Here is a 19,292-nt window from a genome sequence, read left to right on the forward strand (position 1 = left end):
TCACTTTCATTACATTATCAGCAATAACTCCAGAGGATCACCATTGCGAGGAAGAATACCCACACTAGGAGCTGGGAGAAGAAGGGATCAATCATCAGGCCAACGGAGATTCCCTACTTCAGGGTTCTAAATTGGAAAAGTTGTCTGTGTGAGTATTGATACAGAGGGAACAATTCATGTTCTAAGTTGTTGGCCTGGGGTCAACATAGTTACGTTGTTGTTTGTGCAGGGATAATAAAGTGCGAGCTTCCATTAATTACGAGTTGCGTAATGAGTTTCCTAACCTAGTTCCATTGACAAATGGTCAATAATAAAGGGGTTGGATCATGCTTTGTCCATGCTTGAAAGGTTTCTGGTTATTTCTCCCAATTGCTCTTCTAAGCATTCTCCAAAATGCTTTTTACATATCTTGCTACAGAAACGTCAGCCAACGTTGAGAAAAGTCATGTTGCTCATGAGGCTAGCACTGGAGGGGAATGGATTGCCAGCCGGTTCTTGAGCTGCCAGACGTTACAGAGGAAAGGAGGGTGAAGGCCATGAAGTGGTAAATTTAAGAATGTAAACTGGAGCTGAAATAAGTCTTCAAAAAAAAGATTATGGCTTACTTGGACCTGGTACAAGTCAGGATGAGGGGAGGTTTTGACAGGTAGTTGAACATTTGATTTCAAAGAAACAAAAACTCTTAGCTCACTTTAATTATTTATCCAAAATTATGAATATGACATTCAGCAAAAAATCAGCTGGAAATTCTCCTCAACTTTCAAACACCCAGTGGAATAGCAGACTGGAATTGAGAATGTTTACAAGTTTAATGCCGTTCCCAAAGGAACATTAAAACTTAAAAGAGGACACAGAATCACAGGAATTTTATCATGACTACTGGATCTGAGTAACATAAATCTACTGGAGTGCAGTGGGGAAGGTTGTGATTAGATTGGTCTGTTGTGTTGTTCCAGCCACTGGTCAACACCACCAGCCCCGCAGATCTCTTCCTTCACCTGTTCCACAATGCTGCCACTTCGGATGGCTAAATTGGTCCATGTCAGCACCCATTAGAACAAACCCATCAGTTCCAGCCCTTCTCTCCTTATTTCCCTGCATCACTACACCTTATTCTCTTTCCAATGCCATCATCTCCCTTCTGATTATCTTGCTGTTAACTGACACTTGGGGCATTTTGCAACAGACATTTAATCAACCATCATGTCACAGGGATGTGGGAGGAAAATGGAGCACCTGCATGTCACAGGGAAAACATGCAAACTCCACACAGACAGCATCAGAGGTCAGGATCAAAGCCAGATCAGCGGGGTTTGAAGCAGCAGCACTAAACTGCTGCACACCGCAATGCTTAAATGTGAATAACAAAAACGACTCTCAAGACCTATTATGGTATCTGAAGCAACGCTCTCACTCACTGCGCATTCATGAAAACTGGTGTTGCATGGTCCGCAGATACAAGGTATTATGAAACAATGCATAAGGAGACACCTCTGATTTCGTAACTAATAAACTCCCATCCTTCTTTTCAGTCACATAATCAATTATGATCCACTGCTGAGATAGCTAGCTCTGTTCTCTCAACACACATCAAAGTTGCTGGTGAACACAGCAGGCCAGGCAGCATCTCTAGGAAGAGGTATAGTCGACGTTTCGGGCCGAGACCCTTCATCAGGACTAACGGAAGGAAAATCTAGTAAGAGATTTGAAAGTGGGAGGGGGAGGGGGAGATCCAAATGATAGGAGAAGACAGGAGGGGGAGGGATGGAGCCAAGAGCTGGACAGTTGATTGGCAAAAGGGATATGAGAGGATCATGAGACAGGAGGCCCAGGGAGAAGGAAAAGGGGGAGGGGGGGAGGAACCCCAGAGGATGGGCAAGGGGTATAGTCAGAGGGACAGAGGGAGAAAAAGAAGAGTGAGAGAAAGAATGTGTGTATATAAATAAATAGCGGATGGGGTACAAGGGGGAGGTGGGGCATTAGCGGAAGTTTGAGAAGTCAATGTTCATGCCATCAGGTTGGAGGCTACCCAGACGGAATATAAGGTGTTGTTCCTCCAACCTGAGTGTGGCTTCATCTTTACAGTAGAGGAGGCCGTGGATAGACATATCAGAATGGGAATGGGATGTGGAATTAAAATGTATGGCCACTGGGATATCCTGCTTTCTCTGGCCGACAGAGCGTAGGTGTTCAGCAAAGCAGTCTCGCAGCCTGCGTCGGGTCTCGCCAATATATAGGAGGCCACATCGGGAGCACCGGACGCAGTATAGCACCCCAGCCGACTAACAGGTGAAGTGTCGCCTCACCTGGAAGGACTGTCTGGGGCCCTGAATGGTCGTAAGGGAGGAAGTGTAGGGCATGTGTAGCACTTGTTCCGCTTACAAGGATAAGTGCCAGGAGGGAGATCAGTGGGGAGGGATGGAGGGGACGAATGGACAAGGGAGTCGTGTAGGGAGCGGTCCTTGGGGAAAGCGGGGGGGGGGGGGAGGGAAAGATGTGCTTAGTGGTGGGATCCCGTTGGAGGTGGCGGAAGTTACGGAGAATAATATGTTGGACCCGGAGGTTGGTGGGATGGTAGGTGAGGACCAGGGGAACCCTATTCCTAGTGGGGTGGCAGGAAGATGGAAAGAGAGCAGATGTGCATGAAATGGGGGAGATGCATTTGAGAGCAGAGTTGATGGTGGAGGAAGGTAAGCCCCTTTCTTTAAAAAAGGAGGACATCTCCCTCGTCCTGGAATGAAAAGCCTCATTCTGAGAGCAGATGCGGTGGAGACGATCCTTCCAGGTGAGGCGACACTTCAACGGGCTTCGGCGGTAAACGGGAAGAGGCGAGAGCGAAGCACCAACTCTTTTTTTTCTCCCCCCCCACCTTTCACAAATCGTCCCAGACAGACAGGACACGGTAACGAGCTAATAGTTTAAAAAGTTTGTTTGTTTGGCAAGGTAAGTGGGTGAGTATACTTATTTTTCCTGTTTCATTCCTATAGAATTAGACAGCATGCCTGCAGGGTTAGTGCTTTATTCAGGGTGTCAGATGTGGGAATCCTGGGAGACCTCCAGCCTCCCTGATGGCCACATCTGCGCCAGGTGCACTGAGATGCAGCTCCTCAGAGACCGTGTTAGGGATCTGGAGCTGCAGCTTGATGACCTACTGCTTATCAAGGAAAGTGAAGAGGTGATAGACAGGAGCTACAGGGAGGTAGTCATCCCCAGGCTACAGGGGTCAGAAAACTGGGTCACTGTCAAGAGAGGGAAGGAAAATGCCCGGATAGTGGAGAGCACACCTGTGGCTGTCCCCCTCAGTAACAAATATCTTGTTCTAGATGCTGTTGAGGGGGATGACCTGACAGGGGACACCCACGGTGACCGGGTCTCTGGCACTGAGCCTGACACTGTTGTGCAGGAGGGAAGGAGGGAGAAGAGGAATGCGGTAGTCATAGGGGATTCCATAGTCAGGGGAACGGACAGGAGATTCTGTGAGCCTGATGGAGATACCCGCATGGTGTGTTGCCTCCCAGGTGCCAGGGTATGGGATGTCTCGGATCGGGTCCAGAATATTCTGATGGGGGAGGGTGAGCAGCCAGTTGTCTTGGTACATGTTGGTACCAATGACATAGATAGGACAAAGGAGGAGGTCCTGAAGAGAGATTTCTGGGAGTTAGGAAGGAAGCTGAGAAGCAGGACCTCCAGGGTAGTAATCACGGGATTGCTACCTGTGCCACGTGCTAGCGAGGGCAAGAATAGTAGGATCAGGCAGATGAATGCGTGGCTGAGAGTCTGGTGCAGGGGGCAGGGCTTCAGATTCTTGGATAATTGGGATCTCCTCTGGGGGAAGTATGACCTGTTCAAAATGGAAAGGTTACACCTGAACCCGAAGGGGACCAGTATCCTGGCGGGAAAGTTTAATAGAGCTGTTAGGGAAGGTTTAAACTAATTTGGCAGGGGGATGGGAACCGGAATGATAGAGCGGAGGAAGGGGAAGACTGAAATAAATCTAACATAGTGAGCAGTAAAGATGTCAGGAAGGACAGGCAGGTGATGGGACAAATTTGTAGCCATTGGGATGAGTTGCAGTGCAATAGAGTTGCAGTGAAATCAAAGCGAAAAGTACCAAATACTGGTCTTAAGGTGTTATACTTAAATGCACGCAGCATAAGGAATAAGGTGGATGATCTTGTCGTACAGCTACAGATTGACAGGTATGATATTGTGGCCATCACTGAGACGTGGATAAAGGATGCATGTCTCTAGGAGCCAAACATCCAAGGATACACGGTGTATCGGAAGGATAGGAAGGTAGGCAGAGGGGGAGGCATGGCTTTATTGGTAAGAAATGATATTAAATCATTAGAAAGAGGTGATATAGGATCGGAAGGTGCAGCATCTTTATGGGTTGAGCTAAGAAATTGCAGGGATAAAAGGACCCTGATGGCAGTTATATACGGGCCTCCAAACAGCTGCAGGGATGTGGACTACAAATTACAACAGGAAATAGAAAAGGCTTGTCAGAAGGGCAGTGTTATGATAATTGTGGGGGATTTTAACGTGCGAGTGGATTGGGAAAATCAGGTCGGCACTGGATCTCAAGAGAGAGAATTTGTAGAATGTCTGCGAGATGGCTTTTTAGAACAGCTTGTTGTTGAGCCCACTAGGGGACTGGCTGTACTGGATTGGGTATTGTGTAATGAACCGGAGGTGATTAGAGAGGTTGAGGTGAAGGAACCCTTCGGAGGCAGTGATCATAACATGATTGAGTTCACTGGGAAATTTGAAAAAGAGAAGCCGAAATCTGATGTGTTGGTATTTCAGTGGAGTAAAGGAAATTACAGTGGCATGAGAGAGGAACTGGCCAAAGTTGACTGGAAAGGGACACTGGCAGGAAAGCCGGCAGAGCAGCAGTGGCTGGAGTTTATGCGAGAAGTGAGGAAGGTGCAAAACAGGTATATTCCAAAAAAGAAGAAATTTTCGAATGGAAAAAGGATGCAACTGTGGTTGACAAGAGAAGTCAAAGCCAAAGTTAAAGCAAAGGAGAGGGCATACAAGGAAGCAAAAATTAGTGGGAAGACAAAGGATTGGGAAGTTTTTAAAACCTTACAAAAGGAAACTAAGAAGGTCATTAAGAGGGAAAAGATTAACTATGAAAGGAAACTAGCAAATAATATCAAAGAGGATACTAAAAGCTTTTTCAAGTAAATAAAGAGTAAAAGACAGGTGAGAGTAGATATAGGACCGACAGAAAATGATGCTGGAGGAATTGTAATGGGAGATAAGGAGATGGCGGAGGAACTGAACGAGTATTTTGCATCAGTCTTCACTGAGGAAGACATCAGCAGTATACCGGACACTCAAGGGTGGCAGGGAAGAGAAGTGTGCGCAGTCACAATTACAACAGAGATAGTACTCAGGAAGCTGAGTAGTCTAAAGGTAGATAAATTTCCCGGACCAGATGGAATGCACCCTCGTGTTCTGAAGGAAGTAGCTGTAGAGATTGCGGAGGCATTAGCGATGATCTTTCAAAAGTCGATAGATTCTGGCATGGTTCCGGAGGACAGGAAGATTGCAAATGTCACTCCGCTATTTAAGAAGGGGGCAAGAAAGCAAAAAGGAAATTACAGACCCGTTAGCTTGACATCGGTGGTTGGGAAGTTGTTGGAGTCAATTGTCAAGGATGAGGTTGCAGAGTACCTGGAGGCATATGACAAGATAGGCAGAACTCAGCATGGATTCCTTAAAGGAAATCCTGTCTCACAAACCTATTACAATTTTTTGAGGAAATTACAAGTAGGCTAGACAAGGGAGATGCAGTGGATGTTGTATATTTTGATTTTCAGAAGACCTTTGACAAGGTGTCACACATGAGGCTACTTAACAAGATACGAGCCCATGGAATTACGGGAAAGTTACACATATGGATAGAGCGTTGGCTGATTGGCAGGAAACAGAGAGTGGAAATAAAGGGATCCTATTCTGGTTGGCTGTCGGTTACCAGTGGTGTTCCACAGGGGTCTGTGTCGGGGCCGTTTCTTTTAACATTGTACATCAATGATTTGGATTATGGAACAGATGGCTTTGTGGCTAAGTTTGCTGACAATACGAAGATAGGTGGAGGGACCAGTAGTGCTGAGGAAAGGGAGAGTCTGCAGAGAGACTTGGATAGATTGGAAAAATGGGCAAAGAAGTGGCAAATGAAATACAATGTTGGAAAGTGTATGGTTATGCACATTGACAGAAGAAGTAAACGGGCAGACTATTATTTAAATGGGGAAAAAATTCAAAGTTCTGAGATGCAACAGGACTTGGGAGTCCTCGTACAGGATTCCCTTAAAGTTAACCTCCAGGTTGAGTCGGTGGTGAAGAAGGCGAATGCAATGTTGGCATTCATTTCTATAGGAATAGAGTATAGGAGCAGGGATGTGATGTTGAGGCTCTATAAGGCGCTGGTGAGACCTCACTTGGAGTACTGTGGGAAGTTTTGGTCTCCATATTTAAGAAAGGATGTGCTGACATTGGAGAGGGTACAGAGAAGATTCACTGGAATGATTCCGGGAATGAGAGGGTTAACATATGAGGAACGTTTGTCCGCTCTTGGACTGTATTCCTTGGAGTTTAGAAGACTGAGGGGAGAGCTCATAGAAACATTTTGAATGTTGAAAGGCATGGACAGAGTGGATGTGGCAAAGTTGTTTCCCATGACGGGGTAGTCTAGTACGAGAGGGCATGACTTAAGGATTGAAGGGTGCCCATTCAGAACAGAAATGCGAAGGAATTTTTTTAGTCAGAGAGTGGTGAATCTATGGAATTTGTTGCCGGGGCAGCAGTGGAGGCCAAGTCATTGGGTGTACTTAAGGCAGAGATTGATAGGTATCTGAGTAGCCAGGGTATCAAAGGCTGAGTAGCCAGGGTATCCTTTGTTCTATGGTCTTATGGACAGCAAATGCAATGCTAGCATTCACTTTGAGAGGACTAGAATATAAAAACAAGATGTAATGCTAACACTTTATCAGGCACAGGTAAGGCCTCACTTGGAGTACTGTCAGCAGTTTTGAGCCCCTTAGCTAAGAAAGGATGTGCTGACCTTGGACAGAGCTCAAAGGAGGCTCATGAAAATGACTCCAAGAATGAAAGGCTTATCGTATGAGGCGCATTTGATGGCTCTGGACCTGTACTCGCTGGAACTTAGAAGAATGAGGGAGATCTTATTGAAACCTATCAAATGTTGAAAGTGTGGATGTGGAGAGGTTGTGTTTCCTATTGTGGCAGTGTCTAGGACCAGAAGGCCCAGCCTCAGATTTGAAGGACATCCATTTAGAAAGGAGGTGAGGAGGAATTTCTTTAGCCAAAGGTTGTGAATCTGTGGAATTCGTTGCCACAGGCAGCTGTAGAGGCCAGGTCATTGGGTGCATTTATGGCGGGGGTTAATACGTTATTGATTAGTTAGGGCATGAAAGGTTACAGAGAGAAGGCAGGAGAATGGAATTGAGAGGGAAATGGATCAGTCATGATGAAATGGTGGAGCAGACTTGATGGGCTGAATGGCCTAATTCTGCTCCTATGTCTTATGACCTTATGTGGACAGGAATAGCTTGTCAGATTAAAACTCTACTAGCCCAGGTTATGTCCTCGGTGAAGATGTTCATTTTTGAATGAGACTGATAATATATGATGAGGTTCTGCAATGTAAAAACCATGGAGAGATCCACAAAGTACAATCAGCCTAAATGGGGTGCTGAAGAACAGGGCAAGTGATGGTACAATCAAAAATAAGCAGCATCAGTTAAAGTAGTAAATGAAAGGACAGTAAAGTAAGGGTAGAAAGAGGGACAAGACTGAGAGACAGAAAACAGAGCAGAAATTTTTAAAAATTGAAGTTTTATTTTAACTTCTGATAATAACCTGATGGAATGTTAATCTGTACTTGTAAAATAGTGTGTCCAAGCTGCTGGAACAAATGGACTTTATTTTGTTGAGTTACTTTGTCAGAAATGTAATGCTTTGTAACATCTACTGAGTAAATGCCAAGATTATTTTTTTCACACAGGATTGGAAGCGAAACTTTAATCTGTGTTTACCTGCACTATTTACCTCACTGTTATAACATTAAAAAATATGGCCACTTTTTTTTGGTATAAAATGCACGTTGCAGCCTTCCACAACAGTAATGAGACATAAACAATAACTCCATGATCCATTGACCACATAAACAATTAATGCAGCAAGCTCAATTAAAATTTAAAAAAGATAAAGGTCTCAAAGGAAAGAAACAACAAGCATTAGATATTAGATCACAAACATCATGCAGAACAATAAAATCAATTAACAGCGAATACATAGCCAGGATCTACATTAAAGATAATGGGTATTACTCAAACATTCAGAGGGGAGCTGGCCGTAAGCAGTCTGGTGCTGGAACCAGATTAAGACTGACAGCACGGATTCCACAGTCTGGATGTCTTGTCACAACATGGCCGTTCATAAAACCCAACCTGAAGTATGCAAACCCAGGCAGGGTGTGGCTGTTCCTCAGGTGGAGATGAGATCGGTCCTATATGCCAGAAGGATGAATGGAGAGAAACAGGACACTATCCCCAGTGAAGAAGCGCGGAGGGTGAGGAGGTGGAGATGGAGATTCCTCCATGACTTTCCAGCTCAGCAATGCGCACTTTCCTGCAGAAGACCCTGGGTGCAGCCCTCTTCTGCAACATCAACACCAATTGATCAGTGCAGTTTAAAGAGGCAGGCACACCCACCGTCATCTCCTGCTCCACCCCTCCACAACAGAACTTCCTTCACAAATATTGAGGTCAAAACTACTGGGTTAGTTGATATTCACATGCAAACATACTCAGATAGCACAGAAAATAATACCATAAGACCATCAATAAGGAGCAGAATTGGACTACTCAGTCCATCAAGTCTGCCTGGCCATTCCATCATGGATGATTTATGATCCCTTTCAACCCAATTCTCCTGCCTTCTCCCCCTAAACTTTGACACCCTTACTAATCAAGAACCTATCAACCTCCGCTTTAATATACCCAACAACCTGGCCTCCACAGTGTCTGCGGCAATGAATTCAACAGATTCACCACCCTCAGGCTAAAGAAATTCCTACTTTTCTAAAAGAATGTCCTTCTATTCTGAGGCTGTGCCCTCTGTTCTGAGACTCTTCCACATCCTCTATCTTGGCCTTTCAATATTCAATAGGTTTCAATGGGATACTCCCTTATTCTTCTAAACTCCAACGAGTCCAGGCACAGAGCCATCAAACACTCCTCATACATATAACATGTTGTTTCTAAACACTTCACAGTAAAAATTTTATTTTCAATTAATTAAGATATATTAAATTGTATGTATGTTATTCACATAAAAATCAACTTCTCCAAGCCATTTCTTCCCTTGACTTCAACAGGTCAGTTCAATCTGTTGACGGTCCAGGCCACATGCTGGAAAATCCAAGGAAATGAGCATTGTCCCCACTGGACCTCAATCCACCAAGATGCCACAGGCATCGAGCTGATCTGACACTATTAAAGCACAAAATTGGACCATTGTATTTGATTATGAATAGCATTTTCAACAATCCAGTATGCCAGAAATATTGCTTCTCTAACAGCTCATCTAATTATAGTTACACAATTATAGTCCAAATAAATATTTTTACATTGCTCCAGTGTACTTTCTGATCTGACAGAACAGCAATGCTGGAAACTTCAGCAGAACGGCCAGCATCCCTGGAGAAAGAAACAAAATCTAAATTTCATTTCAATACGTCCTAAAACAATAATGTGTTCACTTCTAATTCTTCTTATGAAACACCTCCAATCTGCAAAGTTAACAGTTTCACTCTCCACAGATGCTGCTTGACCTGCCGAGTATTTTAATGTCAAATTTCCAGCACCTGCAGCATTTTGTCTTCGAACTCTGTGACATCTGAAGTTCTCATCTACTTCCTTCTGCAACTCTGCTGCAATACCACACTTAGTGTCTCGCACCCATTATAAAGATGTACTTATTCTAACTGAAGAGAGCAGATGCTAGAAGACCAGAGCTACACACACAAAATGCTGGAGGAACTCAGGCTGAGACCCTTCATGAATCAACTCTTTATTCCCTTCTATGGATGCTGCCTGACCTTTTGAGCTGCTCCAGGAGTTGGTGTGTGATATATTATTTCAACATGTTATGCGCATCACCCCTTGCTTATGCTTCTTCTATTCACTCGACCAATAGTCAATCTCTTCTGGAGAATTTTATTTCTCCTTGAAGATGAAAATACTTCAACTGAGCCCTCAGCTAAGCTCTTCTGATGTCAATTCAAGTTCATTGTGACTTTTACTGCAAACAAAAGGTTATTCATTTTCATTGTCACCCACTCGTTAACAAGAATGTCCAGGTCAGAATAGATAAAATAGAAAATCTAAAACTATTGAAACATACAAGTAATCCAACACCCTACAGAATCTAAAGCTACTGGAGATTTGATAGAGGTGTACAAAATCATGAGGGGTATAGATAGGGTAAATGCAAGCAGGCTTTTTCCACTGAGGTTGGGTGGGACTACAACGAGAGGTCATGGGTTAAGGTTAAAAGGTGAGAAGTTTAAGGGAGAACAGGAGGGGAAACTACTTCACTCAGAGAGGCATGAGAGTGTGGAATGAGCTTCCAGCACAACTGGTGCATGGAAGCTCGATTTCAACGTTTCAAAGAAGTTTGGATAGGTACATGGATGGTAGTGGCAAGGAGGGCAGTTTAAATGGTTTCGCATGGATTAGATGGGCCAAAAGGCCTGTTTCTGTGCTGTCTGTATGACTCTGTTGTAGAGAAATGAGTTGATTGAACTCACATAGTGGACACTGAACAAATGTACAATGCACCTCTTATGACCTCAGCATACCCCATGAAGGATTACTGCAAGAAAGGCACTTTATAGTGCAGGGGAGGCTTCCTGCTTTACAAATAACTGTCAAGAAATTCTGCCATACATTTTTAAAGAATTTTTCAATATGATAATATCAATAGCAAGTCATTCATTCATTAATGATCGGATTCAATTAGTTTATTTATAGTATTAATGTGAATGGTAATTGATATAAAATTATAGCAAGTGCAGCTATGCAAAATGAGTAGCTATCAAAAATGGAGGTTTTCTGATTTACAGGAAAATAATCGGCTTACAGAGAATTCAAAGGAACAGAACACTTATATAACCTGGGGCTGCCTGTACCAGCAATGTGAAAAGTGCAGCAGCTAATTTACACACACAATAAAGTCTCATGAAAGCAATGAAGCAGAGACCTAATATTAATTTTCTGGAGACATTCACCGAGGAACTAAGACTTGGCCTGGTCTCCAAGAAGGGTTCTCTGCTCTGCCAATAAATACCACAGCAGACAGGGTGGTTACTACCCCGGTCTCACAACTCATCCAAGCAACTCTGTTCATCCAAGGTAAGCAAAACTACTTCACTGATGCAATAAATAATGCATTCTTCTCAAGCAACACACATCAAAGTTGCTGGTGAACGCAGCAGGCCAGGCAGCATCTCTAGGAAGAGGTACAGTCAACGTTTCAGGCCGAGACCCTTCGTCAGGACTAACTCAAAGTTATACTTCCAAAGAATGAGACAAATGGAGAATGCTTGGTATGTTTTAATTTAAACTGCTGTGGGAATCATGCAGAATGCAACAGAAAATTGCCACAAAGGTGTAGATGAAAGGCCATAACAGATTACACAATAGAGCAGGTTTTAATTTTGTTCATTATCCAGTGCTGGTTAGGCAATTTAAATTAGCTTAGCTAGCAAAATAGACTTCTGAAGTGTGCTATGGGGGTGGAGTAAGGCAGGGGACTTGAAGTATGAAGCAATTGTATACACAACGCCAGTTCACGCTCAGCAGCCGGCTGTACAGAATAGGTACAGATCATTTGGCTGAACTCTGTACTTGGCAACTGTGGGCACACAGCGTCTGAACACAAAGCTTACTGTCAATGTAATGTAAAGAGGGAAAACTTAACCAGCAGATAAAGCCCATGCTATTAAACAGCTGATAACGTTTACTTGAAGTTTAGCTTTGTGTTGAGTGCACTGAAAATGTTTGCAGAACAGTGAGGCAAGAACAGGGTGTGCAACGAATTGGACAATGTCACTAGCCCAAGCCCTGCAGAACAAACAACTTGTTTCTGCACTCTGTAAAACAAGAAACAAATGGCAGCTTGAAAATACCCCAAAAAAGATAAATTGGGAGGTGGAGTGAGATTAATTTTCACAAGGGTATTGAGTATATTCTCGCACTAGAGTGAATAATTGCAGATTTGAATTCTCCAATATAATGCTTATGTTTCCTGGATGTCACTCTATCTAGGGCTGTTAAACTAAGCAAGAACATTCATGCCTACAACAACATGCACTTACGATGCCGACAGATATAGAACAAATATTGAAAGCTTTATTTTCAAGTCAAATACAATAGCAACAACAAGAACTGTCATATATATATATTTGTCCAGGAGATGCATGGAAGTGTTGTTTAAGTACAAGGGATTGCAGTTGGACTGAAGAGAATAGCTTCCCGCGCCCCCCCCCCCCCCCCCGGCTTTCCACAGCCGATCATTCCCTACACGACTCCCTTGTCCATTCGTCCCCCCCATCCCTCCCCACCGATCTCCCTCCTGGCACTTATCCGTGTAAGTGGAACAAATGCTACACATGCCCTTACACTTCCTCCCTTACCACCATTCAGGGCCCCAGACAGTCCTTCCAGGTGAGGCAACACTTCACCTGTGAGTCGGCTGGGGTGATATACTGCATCCGGTGCTCCCGATGTGGCCTCCTATATATTGGTGAGACCCAACACGGATTGGGAGATCGTTTCGCTGAACACCTACGCTCTGTCCGCCAGAGAAAGCAGGATCTTCCAGTGGCCACACATTTTAATTCCACATCCCATTCCCATTCTGATATGTCTATCCACGGCCTCCTCTACTGTAAAGATCAAGCCACACTCAGGTTGGAGGAACAACACCTTATATTCCGTCTGGGTAGCCTCCAACCCGATGGCATGAACATTGACTTCTCAAACTTCCACTAATGCCCCACCTCCCCCTCGTGCCCCATCCGTTATTTATTTATATACACACATTCTTTTTCTCTCTCTCCTTTTTCTCCCTCTGTCTCCCTCACTATACACCTTGCCCATCCTCTGGTTTTCCCTCCCCTCCTCTTTTTATTTCTCCCTAGGCCTCCTGTCCCATGATCCTCTCATATCCGTTTTGCCAATCAACTGCCTAGCTCTTGGCTCCATCCCTCCCCCTCCTGTCTTCTCTTATCATTTTGGATCTCCTCCTCCCCCTCCCACTGTCAAATCTCTCACTAGCTCCTTTCAGTTAGTCCTGACGAAGGGTCTCAGCCCGAAATGTCAACTGTACCTCTTCCTAGAGATGCTGCCTGGCCTGCTGCATTCACCAGCAACTTTTATGTGTGTTACTTGAAATTCCAGCATCTGCAGATTTCCTTGTGTTTGAGCTTTGGTCTTCTCCACACTTTGCTGAACAAACTTTCAGTTTGCTGAGTACCAGATCTCTGGCAAGCCAAATCCAATAGACACTTACTGACACAAACAAACTTAAAGGGAAAAAAAGTCTAGACAGAGGCACTATGAGAAATGAATCACTGAGCCTAAAGACAAGGAAGTTGCTGACCTGCTACCCACCCTTGAACATGCAAATTATTTATACACCTTATAATAAAGCACAACAATAGAGCACAGCTCATTACAGTGACCTTATCAGCTAATGAAATCTAAAGACCAACAGTAATTTACCTGATTACAAGGTTCGTACTTAGACAAAATGTAATTCAAAGACTGGTAGAACACTTTGAAGCACGTTTTATATGAATTTTAATCCTTTAATTTGTTCTAATTAAAGTAAAATGGAGAAAAAAGTCAAATTAGGAAAGAAATGTCCAATTGTGACACAAGAGACTGGAGCTGGGCCTGGTGTTGTTTGTCATCTACATCATTGATCTGGATGAAAATATGGTAAACTACATCAGCAAAGTTGCAGATTACATCAAAATAGGCGGCTTAGCGGAAAGTGAGGGAAACTATCAAACTTGCAGTGGGCTCTGGACCAGCTGGGAAAAATGGGCTGGAATATGGCAGATGGAATTGAATGCAGACAAGTGTTAGGTGTTGCACCTAGGAAGAAAACAAAACAGGATAGGACTTACACGATGAATGGTAGGGCACTTGGGAGTGTGGTACAACAAAGGGATGAATACAGACCCATAATTCCTTGGAAGTGGCATCACAGATATATAGGGTCATAAAGAGAGCTACTGGCATATTGGGCATCATAAACCTTTGGGTACAGGAACTGGAATGTTATGTTGAAGTTGAGTAAGACATTGGTGAACAAATTCTGGTCACTTACCTACAGGAAAGATATCAGTAAGATAGAAAAAGTACAGAGAAAATTTACAAGGATGTTAACAAGATTCAAGACCTGAGTTATACAGAACGGTTAAATAAATTAAGACTTTTTACCCTGGAGCATAGGAAAATATGAGGAGATTTGATCGAGGTATACAAAATTATGAGGGGCATAGACAGGGTAAATGCAAGCAGGCTTTTTACACTGAGGTTGGATGAGACTAGAACTAGAGGTTTTATGCTCAGAGTGAAAAGTGAAATATTTAAGGGGAACATGACAAGGTAACTTCTTCACTCAGACAGTGGTGAGCGAGTGGCACAAGCTGCCAATAAAATGGATACATGTTCAATTACAACATTTAAGAGAAGGTTGGATAAGCACATGGATGGGAGGGGTAGGGAGGGCTATGGTCCAGGGCAAATTGATGGGACTAGGCAGAATAACAGTTGGGCATGGACTAGATGGGCTGAAAGGCCTGTTTCTACAACGCAGTGGTCTACAGCTCTAAAAGGTTTAATTTGCTTTAATTTTAAGTTATACACATATCACAATCATTTTCTGTCAATTGGTTCTGTTATTAAGACTAAAACATATAGAAGAAGAATTAGGCCATTTAGCCCACAAACGCTGCTCCAACATTCCACCATTGGGTGATTTGTTTAAGACTCCACTCTCCCACTTTCTCCCCGCAACCTTTGACCTCTTTACCAATCAAAAGCCTATTGGTCTCTGCCCCAAATATACACAACCATATGGCCTCCACAGCCAATGAATTCCACAGATGTATCACCTGGTGGCATAAGAAATTCCTCTCCATCTCAGTTTTAAAGACCTCACTTTAATCTGAGGCTGTGCCTGCAGATTATCGACTCTCCTACCAACCGACACATCCGCCTCACTTCCATTCCGTCCAGGACCTGCAAGTGATAGGTTTCAATGAGATCCCTATCATTTTTCTGAACTCCAACGAATATGGGCTCAGAAACATCAAAAATCAGTCCATGAAGAGTTGGATTTTGAGTGTCCTTCAAGTTGTTCAGCCTCAGATAATGCTCTCTCCAGGCCACCACAGTTAACTAAAACACTGCCTTCACACGGGCAGTGTCATTCACAGATCTCACCTGAAAAAAGCGAGATCTGCCGCCGCAGGCTGCAGAGGAGGCCAAGTATGTGGGTTTACTTAAGGCGGAAGTTGATAGTTTACTGATCGGTCAGGACATCAAAAGATATGGCGACAAGGCAGGTGTATTGCGTTGAGTGGGATCCATGATGGAATGGTGGAGCAGACTCCACGGGCTGGATGGCCTAATTCTGCTCCTATGTCTTTATGGTACTGTATAAGGCAAATTCTGTGCTTTGCAAATGTAAGCAAGATGGTTACAGTTCATTGACCTGAAACATTAATTGTATTTCTCGTTCCATAGAAATACATATGTTTTAAAAAATTGGAAACATTCTGATCTGTGTGTGGAAAGGGGCACAGTTCAGGTTTTCCGCACAACTGTTAACAATTTCTCTTTCCACGGATGTTGCCCCGCCTTCTGAATGTTTCCAGCGTTGTCTATTTCTGCCTCGGAAAAAAAGGGCATTGCTTTACCGAGCTCGTTCTGATTCAGTACAACTTTAGTGTCCTTTATCTCCGCTGGGTATTCCGTCTATATCCTGCGTCTCAGCTCTCCTTGAACGCGACCATTTCCCAAAGCTAGCGCTTCCTAAAGCGCAACGTCCATCTTTACCAAATCTCAAAACACACGCACTCGCCAAACAGCATGTCCACTCGTTCAACTGACATTCTCATTAAAAGCGGCCCTGTAACCTCAGCAAACGTCAGTACAAGGCTCTCATTCAGCGAAGTTCATCCCAAACCGGAGGAAAAAAGAATCCACGCCCCTTTGAGATCTACATGCACTGTTCCTCAGCTATGAAGTAAGGAATCGGGAGATACCGGGTAACCGGAAAATCGGAATCTAAAATTTAGGTCTGTACTGTATACGATAATCCAATCGCTGCCTCTGCTCCAGTAACAAGGGCATGACGCCTAACAAATCCACCACAAAACCTCTTGTTTTCATATCCGAGAGTACACTGCTGGTGTGATTGGAATTTGTGAAAAGCTCGTTGACATTCAATGCGCAGTTCTGGCGGTTGCAGAAAACATAACGGGAGAAGGTTCCAAGCACAGATTAAGTGCATTTGTTAAGGTACAGAAACAACTTTAACAGCTGCAGAACTGTTTCGCAAAACGGCTGTGGCACTTACTGGATGCGCATCTCAAAATCCGCTCCAGAGCATTATGGAAATGAAAATGGAATTTTTTTTTTGGGTCAATAAGTCATTAGTATTTAAATCCGAAGAGGCAAACAAATGTCATAAACGCGGCTGTAAAAAAACGCATGGTTAGTCGTACCGTAAAATAGTTGAATATTAAGCAGGCTGTTTCGCTTTGATATTTTACCTACACCGCGAATATCAAAGGTTAACATTTTTCACATGACGTGCTGTATTTGTTGCATTTTGGTTACAACTTTTATCTGCAATAATCCCAATGTACTGTATTACATACATTTCTCATATCAGATTAGAAGTGCACTTAAAAAAAATCTCCCTCAGGAGGGCAGAACGCCCCAACACAGTCACAACCGCTGAACGTGAAAATAAACTCGGATGAGTGTACAGTTAATGCGATGCCAGGATACCGTTATTTCTGTCGCTTGCCGCGCCGGATTCGATGCAAACTCGGCTAAACCCGCATCAATGCAACGCTCACACAAAAACAAAATGCTGGAGGAACTCAGCAAGTCAGGCAGCATCTCTGGAGGGGAATAAACAAACAACATTTCGGGCCGAGACCCTTCATCATTCCCCTCCAGCTGATTTGCTGAGTTTCTTCCGCATTATTTTTGTGTGTGCCGCTCAAGGTTTTCAGCACCTGCGGAATCCCTTCTGTTTATAAATGCATCGATGAAGAAAAATCTCAAATAAATCAGCAGAGGAATTAAAAGTGCTATTTTTCGTTTGCTATCTGCTAAGATTTCTATGCTGTTTTAAGTGGACAACTAGTACTGATGGTAAAAATAAATTACATTGCACTATATGGAAGCAGTCATGTTCATTTAAATCGTTGACCTTTTATTTCCTATGCACATAAATTCATTTAATTAACGATGCGCGACTGGTAGTTTCGGTCGCTTAGAACCAGCAGTAATTTACAGAGATTTAACACATAGACATTTTGCATTCTTGCACATGGCGAGGAAATCGATACTGCATCCGATCTCACTGCAGCACGGAAAGTCGACCTCGGCAGCAGCTCACTCCCGGAGCCAAGCAGAAGATGAAACCTTATCAAATACGCTTTAACAGAAAATAAAGTCACAACCTACCGGTCGCCTCTGGTCACCCCCGTGGTTGTCTCTGCAAAAGCCGCTGCGAGCATCACAACAGATAATCTCCCATAACACTACAGAGTAAATGCATTCGAACTGCAGTCCACACCTCCAGTCAGTTTAAAAAAATATAGCGCAGACTGGATTCCAAGATCGGCAAACGGCAGCGGAGGTCGGAAGCTTCAGCGCAGTGTTCCACTGTCAAATCAGACACTCAAGACACTGAATATTCCTGGAAGTGTCAATCCTTAAAGGAGCCAGCCGAAGTGACGCCACTCATTCCGCCGTAAATCCACTGCCCCTTCTACAGCCACTTTGGCAGCACAGGATCCCATGAGAAACGGACAAGCCCATCAGATCTTGAGCACTTGCTCTGGGCAGAGCCCTGGTCTATTGATCACTTATTTACTGAGACATTATGGAATGGTGCAAATGGGTGGTAGGATTTATATCTACAACAAAAGGCAACAATCAAACATCAGATGAAGATGCAGGAAATCTTTCCCATCTAACACATACATCATCCAGAAACACCCCTGAAACGGGTACAGGCCTCTGGTAATTTGAAAGGATATGACCTTCAGCATTGCATAGTGTTTGGACAATTTTTCCGGTGCCTTAGAGCTAGCAGAGACAACTTGTTGCCAGTGGGCTATGAGCTGATAGCCCTAATCCTGACCTCAGGTGCTATCTCTGTGGAATTTTCACATTCTCTCTGTGACCATGTTACTTCCCCCTCCCCCCCCCAGGTGTTTCAGTTTCCTGAAGATGTGCAGGTTTCTAGGTTAAAATGCCCCTGGTGCATAGATGCATGATAGAATCTGTGAGTAACTGATAGGAATGTGGGAATAATAAAATAGGTGGGGGCAGGATTTACATAAAAATGGATGCTTGATGTTTGGTACGGACTCAGTGGACCAAAGGGTCTCTTTCTGCCATGGTCTGGTCTGTGAAGTCCACATTCCGATTCACGGTCCGGTCCATCGATCCTTATTCCAGGTTTTCCCTTGGCCTGTTGTATGCCTTAATTGAGGCACATGTTTCTCACTTTGGGCTGGCTACATAAACAGCTCCTGGGTTCAGCTTCAGTTGCTGGACTGTTCCCTTCCCTTCCCCTTCCTTCTGAAGCCTCGCCTGCTACCTTCACCTCTAACGCCATCAGGTTCAACCGCCAGGGCAAGATCGGGGCCTTGCTGTGTCTAGATAAGGAAGTGTCTTTTGTTATTTGGAACTGTCTCTTTGTGTACTTGCCTTTGCTAGGTAGGTCCGGCCGTTTGCTGCTACCTTGAGTTGAGAACTGTCTCTGTGTCCAAGCCTTTGCTAGGTAGGTCCGGTCGTTTGCCGCTACCTTGTATTGTGAACCATTTCTTTGTGCCCTCGTCTCTGCTAGGTAGATCCAGCCGTTTGCCGCTACATTGAGTGGAGATCTGTCTCTCAGTGTTCTGTATATGAGTCCCGGCCCTAAGTCTT

At 44.0% G+C, this 19,292-nt stretch overlaps 1 protein-coding gene across 1 annotated transcript in view; it reads right to left on the minus strand.

The window, feature by feature from the left end:
* LOC140202725 (contactin-1-like) overlaps positions 1 to 17,967 on the minus strand; it is a 525,313-nt gene extending 507,346 nt beyond the window's left edge. The window contains exon 1 of the mRNA XM_072267960.1: positions 17,816 to 17,967. The gene's annotated coding sequence lies outside the window, so the exon portion shown is untranslated. The remainder of the gene's footprint in view (positions 1 to 17,815) is intronic.
* Positions 17,968 to 19,292: the final 1,325 nt, after the last annotated feature.

Source organism: Mobula birostris, chromosome 9, assembly GCF_030028105.1.
Source record: "Mobula birostris isolate sMobBir1 chromosome 9, sMobBir1.hap1, whole genome shotgun sequence".
Classification (NCBI taxonomy): domain Eukaryota; kingdom Metazoa; phylum Chordata; class Chondrichthyes; order Myliobatiformes; family Myliobatidae; genus Mobula; species Mobula birostris.